Source organism: Notothenia rossii (genome assembly GCF_949606895.1).
Source record: "Notothenia rossii genome assembly, chromosome: 4".
Lineage (NCBI taxonomy): Eukaryota > Metazoa > Chordata > Actinopteri > Perciformes > Nototheniidae > Notothenia > Notothenia rossii.
Window position 1 is genome coordinate 63,421,225 of NC_136902.1, and position 12,305 is coordinate 63,433,529.

The 12,305-nt window shown below is 38.8% G+C and overlaps 1 long non-coding RNA gene across 1 annotated transcript; it reads right to left on the reverse strand.

Moving 5' to 3' along the window:
* Positions 1-10,513: 10,513 nt before the first annotated feature.
* Positions 10,514-11,895, reverse strand: LOC307035978. Its single transcript, XR_013807255.1, has 3 exons — positions 11,601-11,895; positions 10,839-10,886; positions 10,514-10,647 (listed from the first exon to the last, which is right to left on the reverse strand). It is a non-coding gene; the product is annotated as an uncharacterized lncRNA (long non-coding RNA).
* Positions 11,896-12,305: the final 410 nt, after the last annotated feature.

Here is a 12,305-nt window from a genome sequence, read left to right on the forward strand (position 1 = left end):
TAATGATATGTTTTAAATGTGAGTGTTTCCTATCCCCTAAACCTCCAGGGATGTACACAGTTTAATACTGGCAACTTCTTATTATGGGAAATACGAAAACGTCTTTTAAAACTACAACTCTCAGTAGAGACGTGCCATAGATAGAGAACATGTTGCGAAACATAATAGCCAGCATGTGTAGTTCTGGGGACGGGGTGGACCCGTTCAAATCCAGTTTTGGACAGTCTGCCGTGGTTCCATCCCATTTCAAGTGCTGTTCGACGCTCGGCGTAACCCTCGGAGCACACTCTCCATCAACCCTGTCTCCTAAAAATTACGTTCCCACAGAACTAAACTGCATTCTCAATTACGTTTAGCAAGAAACGTATTTTCTAACACGTTACGTTAGTTATGAACGTATCTCAAATACGTTTATTTTCTACATATCTTCTAGAAACAGATTTTCTCCCACGTTACGTTTGTTATGAACGTATCTCAAATACGTTTATTTTCTACATATCTTCTAGAAACAGATTTTCTCGCACGTTACGTTAGTTATGAACGTATCTTAAATACGTTTATTTTCTACATATCTTTGTCATTTATTGCCTTGCTTATAATAATGATAATAGTCATTTATAAATATCATTTTAGAGCACACCTTTGAAATCGACAATCGGGTTCAATATATGGTTACATTTAAATCAGTAGGCAAGGCTGTAATTTCGCCAGCTGTTACTCTCATGAGCGAGGCAGAAAATAATAGTTTTAACATGCCAAAAAGCTACTGTGTCGTTTATTGCACCTCAAACATTAAAACAAATCCAGAGTTACGTGTTTCTGAACTTCCTCTAAGAAGAAAGGACAGTAACAGAAGAGCTCTGTGGCTTCAGGCTTGATCGCCGTTCAAATTACAGCGTTGGTTTCCCCAAAAGAGGGCGGGGCTGTAAAGTGACGTAGATTTTACTATCATCTATTATTCAAAACCATTCTATTTATTCTAACGTAAATTACATGCCAGTGTTTTATCTTTTTATTTATTTGTTTTTATTTTAAATATTAATGTCGGACTTTTTATGCATGTCGATGTATCCTTGGGCAAGAAACTTAACCCTGAGTTGCTCCCGATAGCATGGCCAACGGTGTGTGAATGTGTATGCATGTTAGGTCCTAGAGTAACATACACTGCTCTGTGTGAATGGGTGAACGAAATGTAGTATGTAAAGCACTTTGAGGGGTCTTAAAGACTGGATAAAGCGCTATATAAGTACAGTCCATTTACTGTCTGTGAGGAAAAGAAATGGGGCTTAGAGCCTCAAAATACTGAAATCTGTATTTTTTTTATTCTTTTCGTTCTAATTTGTTATCCTTTTCTAAACAACACACTGTTATTTACTCAACAATAACACACAATTATCTTTGTTTTTATTTATTCGTTTAATTCTATAATCTTGGGCTTTTTAGCATGCGTTTTAGCCGTAAATAGCCGCCAAAACTGAATATGTGACGTGGATCATAAATATATCAACAATTAAACAACATCTTACATTTCTTTTCACAAAATACGTCTCCTTGCAGTATCAACACTAATTCGGCTGACTTTTATATTTGATCCAATTGGTAGATAGGTTATATTTACACCATAACGGTGCACAGCTGATATAAAAGGACTTAGGTATAGACTATAGGAAGATATTACTGATCTTCTTTGAATATAAGAATGTAAATACTGAGTTGAGAGAATAGTCAGGGGATTTGGGTGATGGGAGACACATCTACAGTATGGAATCACAATTTCAATAGCTTACCATTAAATGACGGATATACCTTTATGTCTGTGATGTTTTACAAATCAGATATTAATGTGTGAATGTAAAACATGAGAAATAGTATAGCAATATCCTGTAAAAACATGTAAAAACATGAATAAAACTACACATCTTCAGATGTTATACATACATAAGTGTCTAATAATACAAAGTTATTATTAGTATGCTCCTCCGCTCCCTTCAATAGCTTCCAGTAACTGCTAGAATCCACTTCAAGACAATGGTACTTGCGTACCATGCTGCAAATGGATCTGGCCCTTCCTACATCTAGGACATGGTTAAACTGTACACCCCAGCACGTGCACTCCGCTCTGCATCAGCCAAACAGCTAGCTGCACCCGAACTGCGAGGGTAGAATAGATAGATAGAATTACCAACAAAGCACTTAGATACTAATAAAGGACTGGCTTATCTAAAGCCAGTTGAGTAGCACTTCAAATGTTTGGTTCAATGAAACCTGATGTACTTATATGATTCTGTTTTCTTCAAGGTTGTATCTTCCTGGTCGAATGTACTTACTGTAAGTCGCTTTGGATAAAAGCGTCAGCTAAATGCAATTTCAGGTAATGTAAATGCTGTGTGTACCTTGTGTGCACCGCCTAGTGGTTAAAGCACGTTATTGAATTATTTTTTGTTGAATAATGTTATTTTTGTTGAATAATGTTATTTGATGAAAAGAATATTATGGGTACATACTTTCATAGGGGGAAAGTAGAAGGTCAATGATAGAAATATAGAATATAAAAAATCAAGAAGATACTGTAAGTGATCTCTATAAAACAGTTGCTGGATGTACAAAGATATTAATACGAGGAGGTGCAAAACAGAAAAATGAATTAGCCTTTATTAACAGATTAAAGAATACTTTAGGTTAAGGTCTTCTTTCAAATAAGAAAAAAGCTTTGGGGGTATCTATCTACAGATAAATATTAAGCCTGACAAAGTACTTAACGTCTAATATATTGCTTTCCTGCAATGTTAACTATGTTGAAGCACTTATTTTAACTGATATTATACACATTAATTATACTCTTATGTATGTAGATAGTAAGAAATGTGCAGAATATGACAGTTTAATGGTTGAGGTATACACATATTGATATGTCTTGTAATTCACTGTTGAGGAACCTGTGACCCAAGTTTTTCATTCATTGCATAACTACACCGTAGTTGTGTTTATGATTAATACACCTTAGAAAATCTTGAAATCTTGAAAGGGATGTGCAAAATAGCCATTTTATACAGTCTTTAATTAAATATTAATAGATAATAACGAGTAATTAATATACTTTATAGAGATCTGCAGATAAATGTTTAGTCTTCTCAAGCACCAACTCATCAAATATCTCTCCTGATTGTTGGCACTTGACAATCACCTTTCCCTGAATTTTACTCAGGTGTAACTAAAGTCTGCTTCAAGGGTTGTGTATATTTAATATCATTAATCAGAATCTGCAAAGTAACTAAAATAAATGTAGTGGAGTAAAAATACCAGGTTAACCTCTGAATTATTGGAGTAGAATTACAAAGTAACAATGAGCTGTCAAGTGGGTATATATTAATGCTGCCCATTATGGATACAAGCGATTTTCACCCATTTAGTAATTACATGTTTTAAATGTATACACACCAATGTGTTTCCTATCGCCTAAACCTCCAGGGCTGTACACAGTTTAATACTGTCAACTTCTAATTTCGGGAAAAACGAAAACGTCTTTTAAAACTACAATTCCCAGTAGAGACTGCCATAGAGAACATGTTGCGAAACACAATAGAGAACCGCAGTGACGCGTCGTAAAACCCGGAAGTAAACTTCTTCCGGTTCCTTCGCGAAAAACCAATGCAAATTCTCCATAGGATTTTGGAAAATAGCTCGAAATAAGGTCTGTGGTTGACACACATTTAAGAGAGGGATCACGTTTTGTTCAGCCGGATAATCTCCACATGTAAACCCTACTTTTATAATTTTTGAATCATAAATCTAGTCGCCAAAAGCGAAATGCTAACGTTATGCTATAAACGAACTACAAGCCAGTAGAGCAGCAGGCACGACTTCAACGTCACGCCAACTTAAGATCGTTTCAACTGACTTGCACTGAAACTGCACTTTGAACACTTTAAATATATTAACATTTTAAATTGTATACCCCGGTTATCTCGGCCCGTTTTGTTTAATGTATACCACGTTTATCTAGGCACTTTTTGTTTTATGTATACATGTCACACTGTGGGAAACGATATTTCGATATTTCTGAATGTATAACACATGTAGAAATTTTGACAATAAAGCTGAATTTGACTTTCGCGTGCTTGCATATTTTAACAAAGCTTTTCATTTTAGCCACACTGAATTTAACTAGAAGTCATGGCTGTGTCAATTACCAGTCTGATATTGTTTTACAAAGATGACAAGAAGAGTGTAGATAGAGGAGAGAACCACTACAAGTCAGGACACGTTACAGTGCAGCCTAGATGAAGGTGTGCTTACCGGTGTTGTCAGGGCTAGCATGAGGGACAAGGTTTATAGTGTCGGTGAGTAGTGATAGCAAGAGTACCGTTAACCTAGAGTTAATTTATTCACATGAATTCCCATCAACAAATCAATTGTATGTGTCACATGAAATCTTTATTAGGCACTTTTCAACACAAGACAATTCAAAGTGCTTTACAAAAAATGAAAGACATTAAGAAAATGGCATTTAAAATCAGTCATTAAAAAGAAAAGCTAATAAAATAAACATTAAAAGAAAAAATACATGGATAAAAGTTACAGTGCAGTCTAAGATATGAATAGTTCAATTAAAAGCAGCGACAAAAAGAAAAGTCTTCAGCCTGGAGTAAAAGTTGCAGCGGACCTGCAGGTTTCTGGGAGTTTGTTCCAGATATTTGGAGCATAATAACTGTACGCTGCTTTACCATGTTTAGTTCTGACTCTGGGGACAGAAAGCTGACCAGTCCCTGAAGACCTGAGAGATCTGGATGGTTCATCATTTAGCAGGAGGTCAGAAATGCATTTTGGTCCTAAACCATTCAGTGCTTTATAAACAGCAGCAGTATTTTGAAATCTATTCTTTGACACACAGGAAGCCAGTGTAAAGCATACATGCAAATTAGTCGCTTTTCGGCGCCTCCCGCTTTTTTAACGCTGATTTGAGTGACTTGTGTAATTCGTGGAGAACCGAAGAGTTTTTGTTTGGGGGGGGGGGGGGGGGGGTCCGACTCACGGACTAACGGACAACTTCTCTCTTCAAAACATAGACTTTACTTGGGCGGGCCGCCCACGTATAGCCTATTAACGGCCGCCAAAGTATATTTTTGTATCCATCCGCGAGCATGACTAGTGGACAAAGGATCCCTCGCTCTACGCCTCCTGTACCTGTTCGCTCTGCTATCGCGTGAAGGGTCTGCTTGCTAACAAGCGACCAACAGAAGACAAACAGGAGTCACATGTTGTTTCACATCAGTCATGCGCAAATGACGCGCACTTCTGCACCAGTCAGTTGCGCAACCACCGCATGTAAGTACATTTTTCTGTTGGCTGTTATAACATCATTAGCTCTAAAGTGCATGTATGTTATGTATTTTTACCATAGACTATATATAAATGGTATTTTTTGTAGAATACAATTGTATTGCATCAGCTAACTGTATTGCGTCAGCTAAATGAAATGTAATTTATTGTAGGCTATATAAGCTTTATTTGTACCTAAAGGTGATCGGCCCTCCGATTAAATTGGCAATTTCACTCCAAATGACTCCATTAATTATTAAGGTACAATTCCAAACGTGTACACCCTTTTAATTTTAATTTGGCAAATACTCCGTAAGCTCAATGCTAACATATAAGAGCGATCGACGCGCTAAAATAAATTAGCATTACGCACGCGGTAATTTTATACTTGAACTATATTTCTGTCAACCTGATCAACATAAACGACATGATCTTAATACTTAGTCATATTTTTCCTGTGCACTGTGGAAATGACACATGACTGCTGTGTAGTTTACTAGTTTGGTATTGAAGTAGCCATATCTGATATTGAATAAGATTTAGAGGCCTAGCCATGAGTCTAATGAGTGTTTAATAATGGGAACACTTAACCTTAGTGACAACTCTAATTTTCATTCATTTTCAGAATGAAAGATCTTGAGGAAAGTGATGCACTTGTTGTGAAAGAGCTGGATGCAGGTTGCAAATCCAGCTGAAAGTGGTCATGGCTAAAGCTAGATGTCAAAATTGAGGTGAAGTCACATTCCCACTGTCAGACTTTTTCAAAAAAGTTGACAAAAAAGGATGTGCTAGATGCACTCTGTGCACAAAATAAATAAATTATGGCAGCAGGGGCGTGCCTGGCCTGTTGGCACACTGTCAGACAGAAATTCACAAACATAAAGTGACCACAATCACAGAAACACAAAGTGTTGCACAGCTCCTCAGAAAGAGCCCATTCCCAGCAACCCCCAAAGCAGCAGCTGACAAGATCAGGGAAAGGATAGCGCCTACACTACGTGTGTGTGTGTGTGTGTGTGTGTGTGTGTGTGTGTGTGTGTGTAACACAACTGTCCTAATGCTTTTGTGCAATGTTGGGGGAGCTTTTAGAGCAAATGCTAAGTTAAAGGTGCTGTCAGTAGGAAGGTTCGTTGTAGCTAAATTAGATTTGTTTTCCTGAAATGAGTAACCTCATATATTTTAATCTGTTTTCTAGGCAATGGTCCTGGCTGTTATTGCTGAACATTCCCTACCTCTCTCAACTGCACCTGTCCTAGTTGAACTGAGTCAACAACTGGCTGCAGACAAAATAGCACTTAGTAGGATGAAACTGTCACGAACCGCTGCCTCTTACAAGATGGTGCATGGTCTGGGCCACACATTCTCTGAGAGAACGCTCTCCAACTTAAGGAAGTATCCCTTTTCTCTTAATGTAGATGAGAGTACATCTAGCATTAATAAAAAAAGTGCTTGCAATGCTTGTGAGCTACTTTGACCAAGAGCTGAAGGATGTTGTGGTGGAACATTTGGGTTCTCTGGAAGTTGTTAAAGTCAATGCTGCCAGCTTGGAGGAGCTCATCTGCAACTTCTTTAAGGAAAAATATATTCCCTGGTCAAACCTGGTCAGCATAATGTTAGACTCATGCAATGTGATGCGAGGCAGCAAGTCAGGACTGGAGACAAGAATTAGACAGAACCATTGTAAAACGCTTCTTGATGTTGATGGTGATTCATGTCACCATGTGCACAATGCTGCAAAGAAGTTTGCAGAGCCCTTTGAGAACTACTTGGAGCAGCTGTTTACAGATCTCCATACTGACCACCTGTGGGCATCAGATCAGGTAACTGAATGTCAATTTAGATTTTAGCTTAAGTGATAGATTGAGTTTGTCTTCGTGTTTTCTCTAATGTGTTGAGTGGTGTGACACTTAGTCTTCTAAAATGACTTATGTCTTTATTTGCAGATCATGTACCTGAAAGAAATCGCTGAATACATGGAGGTTTGTCTCCCACCGTTGGTTGTCTGCGTATGACGTTGGGATGCAAACAAAAAGACTGCTGCCTGTGTACAAGGTCCTGTACTATGGTTTCATGGGGAAAGAGGACAAAGCTCTCTACCAGGATCCATTGCAGCAGCTATATGAAGACTACCATGTCAGCGAGAAAGCACAGCGAAGGATCACATTTGTGCACCAAGACCTCAGTAAGAAAGGTATGTATATTAGTTTAAACAAGGAACTCAAATTGTGAATGTCCTGTTTCTGAGAAAGTTATTAATACTATAATAAAATGTGTTATCTTCGTTTTTCTTTTGGTAGGTATGACTGAATAGGGGAAGAAGAGGAAGAGCCGAGTGGTAAAGAAGATCTGGTTTGAGAACCAAAAAGTGGACCTGCATCTCAGTGTGTACCTCAGTGTACTGCCAATACTAAAAGAGTATGTGATGGTTTTCCAGGTGAGTGTTTTTTTTATATATACAGTGTATATAACACACACCATATAGAAATAACATGCATATTGCAATTTTATAAACAAAAGATGGTTCAGTATTTACTGAAACGTGCCCTTTCTGTGCATTTAAGGAAAGTCAGACCTTGGTCCACAAGCTGCATGACAAGCAGCTTCAAGTGTTTGTCAACTTCCTGGCTTGCTTTATCAAACCAGAGCATCTGAAGATTTCGCCCAAAGCATTGACAGAATTGGACTTGGCCAACCGGACACTTTATTCCCAGCTCTATATTGGTAAAGTGGCAGAAAACCTGGAAGCAGCCCGTCGAAAACACCCGGTTAGTGTGTGAAATAGATTAGTTAGTATTTAGGTAATGTTATATTAAAGTAAAAAAGAGTCCTGGTGGAAAGAGGCCAGGTTAACCCAAAGGCAGCACACCTCTTACTATTTCACATACATTTGAATATTATTCTTACACCAAATCTCGGGTTTTACCATAGTCATTTTTGTATGAATAATTGTTGCATGCCTTATTTAAACATTGTTTTGCTTGATGTTGACTAGTGCAGGCCATCATTTCACTGATAGCTTTAGTATTGAGAAACGTAGCACTGTGCTGCATGAAACTTAGGATATTCATCAAAGTGTTTTTTGTTTTTGTTTTGTATTTGTGTTAGGATTTCTTTGAAAAGGTGACCAAGGCATATGTGACTTGTTGCAAGTACATGCAGGTCAAATTGCCACTTAAAAGTAAGACCCTACAAGCCTTGTCCTCTATTGATCCTGTTGTGAGGGGCCATTCAGAAGCAGGGACTCAACTGATGAAGCTGGCAGGAATCTTGCAACACCTAGTTCCTCCAGAGAGTGACATCACCCAGGAAATAATCAGATACAACGTTGACTTAACACTGGCACAGTATCACGAGGGAGACAACATGGTCATGTGGTGGGCTCATGTTATGAGCACAGGGAAATATCCAGCTCTCAGTGGGGTTATCAGAGGTGCTCTTTCTATCTTCCATGGGCCCATGGTGGAGTCCTCATTTAACTTAATGGGAGATATTCTTGACCCTAAAAGCTCAAGAATGAACATTGCCACGCTCGATGCAATTCAGACAGCAAAGTATGCCATGAAGTCTAGGGGCATGACTGCCACCATGATGTTTAAGAGAGAAGACGAAAAGTTTGGACCAGTTGACAGAACACTGTGCCGCAACATGAGGTCTGCTGCAAGAAGGGATAAAGCACAGAGAGAGGAGAGGCTTATGGAGAAAGGGAGGAGACAGGTGGAGTATGGCTTCAAGAAAACATGTGCAAGTTCCCAAGAGAGCAAGAGGACAGCACAGCAAGAGGAGAAAGAAAGAAGCAAGGTTGAGACATGCAGCTAAGCAACGGAATGCTGCTAGACGTAAAGCAGTAGAAACACTTGTGCGTGCAAAGAAGAAGAAAAACCCTGAAAGTCAAAAGTGTATAATATCTACCTGTAAATAATAATAATAAAAACCCTTGATTTATAACTTAACATCTATGTCTCCTCTTGATCTGAGTATATTATAAAGAATAGCCAGTTAATTGAAGCATTATACAGTTCTGTTTTATATGAGTGTTGAGAGATGTATCCATACATCTCTTAATTTTGCCCTCAAAGTGCACCAGATTGATGCATTTATCTTCCCGGGGGAGCATGCCCCCGGACCCCCCTAGAGGAGGTGAGGTCCCCCCACAAATAAACAGGTTCATATGGATAGGATACTAGATAAGTTTGCACTCATTATATATAATGATAATAGATATGTTTCATTGCGGAGGACCCCCTGTTTTGTGTGTCCCCCACTTCTTAAACCAAAGTTATGCCCTCGATAATATCTACCTGTAAATAATAATAGTAAAACCCCTTGATTTATAACTGAACATCTCTGTCTCCTACTGATCTGAGTATATTATAAAGAATAGCCAGTTAATTGAAGCATTATAGCACAGGCCTTTGTCAGACGGTATATTACACTGTTTTTTTTCTGCTTCGAATAGTTCTCTCTTTTTTCACCATACCTGTGTTTGCATCCCTGGTAAAGACTTCAGAACTGGAGCGATGTGATCCTCTTTCTTAGTGTTGGCAAGGACTCGAGCAGCGGTGTTCTGAATCAGCTGCAGCTTTCTAATAGATTTTTTAGTGAGACCTGTGAAGACACCATTGCAGTAGTCCAGTCTACTGAAGATAAAAGCATGGACACGTTTTTCTAAATCCTGCTGTGACATTAGTCTTTTAATCCTAGATATGTTCTTTAGGTGATAGTAAGCTGATTTAGTAACTGTTTTAATGTGACTGTTGAAACCAATAACTAATTTAACCCGCTGACAAGAGAGCCCACCTCCGAAGATTGTGACTGGCTGAGGGACAGACTCGGGGGCAGGTTCTCAGGAATTTCTTGGCTTCTCTCCCCCGAGCCAGAAGAGGAACACTACAGCTTGGAAACACTTACTGTTCCTGAAATTATCAAATCTGTTGGGCATCGGGGACCTGAGGCAATTGTGGGAAGCATGGCATTGTCTGAAGAGCAACAGAGGGCAATTCAGGTGGCTACCACTGGTCAGCGAACCAACCCAAACTGGCATTTGTTCAGGAAAGGAAGGTTGACTGCCAGCAACTTTGGAGCTGTCCTGAGGTCTAAGCGTGTGACTGCTTCCTTTATTGCCAGGGTGCTAGGGCAACAACAGGCCCTTGATGGTGTTTTGTCTGTACAGTGGGGGACTATGAATGAATGTGAGGGCGTCAGGGCATTCACCACTGCAACTCAGATGCAGGTCCTTGAGTCAGATTTGTGGCTCTCCCTATCAGGATTGTTGGGGGCATCTCCAGATGGTCTGGTAGGGTCTTCCGCTGTGCTGGAGGTAAAGTGTGCCTACGGAGCCAGGGAAATGACAATTAGTGAAGCATTGCAAATCAAGGGCTTCTGTGTCAGTAAGGAAGGAGAAACATTCAGCCTGCGTGAGGAACATCCTTACTGGCACCAAGTGCAAGGTCAGCTTCACCTCACTGCAAAGAAGAAGAAATAAAAAAATTGTGAATTGTTTTTAATTTACATTTACTCGCCTATGCAATGTTGTGGTTGTTAGAGTGTTAGGTTTCCTGTCAGCTCGGCTGTTGGGAAGATATAAAATATTAGTTTCATGGAAGTCACACCTTCACATATACTGTAAGAGCATTAAGACATACAGTACATAGGCTAAAACAAAACATCTAAAGATATAACCTTGCACTTTGATAAGTCTCGTGAACATTTTCACTATTTTGACATTTTTATAGATCAAAATTGAACTAAAGAAATAAATGGTAGATTAATCCATATCGAAAATAGGTGTCAGCTGCTACACTAATTATAATAGTTATATTTCTTAATTAATTAAGATAAGATATTACTGTATTGATCCCAATTTGGGAAATGTTTGTGTTGCAGCAGCATAACAAGAAAAACAAAATATAAGTTATTATATATACAAAAGTATGTGAGGGATGGAATATTAAATTGAATATAAATGTAAAATGTACATGTGATTTTACGTCCAAGAGAAGCTATGGAGCAGAGCGTTCTCTGCCAGCCAGAGGTGATTTGTTATTAGTTCAATATGTCAAACTGATTTCCCTGACTACAATCTTTAGTTACATGGTGAAACGTTATGCTGCTTGTACTAATTAGACTTTTCATATAAGCCACACAGGTTTTAATAGGATGTATTCATTATCTTTACTTATGTTGCGGTCTTTTCAGCAGCGCCATCTCTAAAACGGCGATACAGTCACTACCCATCATTTACATTTCACCGTGACATGGACAAAAATGTAACGTCAGCTTACCTCATGGCACGAATCCAGACTCTCCTTTGGAAAACATTGGCCGGGAAACGATAGAACAAGCACGTTTCATGCGAAGACCTGTGGCTGCAAACCGGAGCAAAGCAACAAACCATTGCGTAGCTAACTAGTAGCGCTAGCTTTAGCTAACGTTAGCTAACGAAACGAACTGCCGAGTAAAATTGGAAAACACTGGTAATTAATTATTCTATAATTTGTAAAAACGACAATTTCAAAAATACAGATTCTAATGGTCAGATATAGATATACAGATACTAAAGATAGGCAGGTACTTGCTTTCAAGCAGAACACAGGGGGAAAAAAACTTAGCGGGAGTGTTTACGTGTTCTGCGTAATGACGTACAACGGCCTCGACAATTTCTGTAGTCCTATTCAGCTACTCGGTAACAACCATCGTTTTTCAGACACGTAAACTCTTCAAAAATCCCCAGTGGGGTCACTGCTGACGTATTTAATGTCGTAGAACAAAACGTGACTTATCTCTTAAATTTGTGTCAACCACAGACCTTATTTCGAGCTATTTTCCAAAACCCTATGGAAAAAATGCATTGCTTTTTGAGGAAGGAACCGGAAGTGCTTAAAATGCTAACTTACTTCCTGGTTTTACGACGCGTCACTGCGGTTCTGTATTTTTCAGTGACTCTTTGAGAGAATTAAGCATACATCTGTTAAATGTTCAAAACAGCC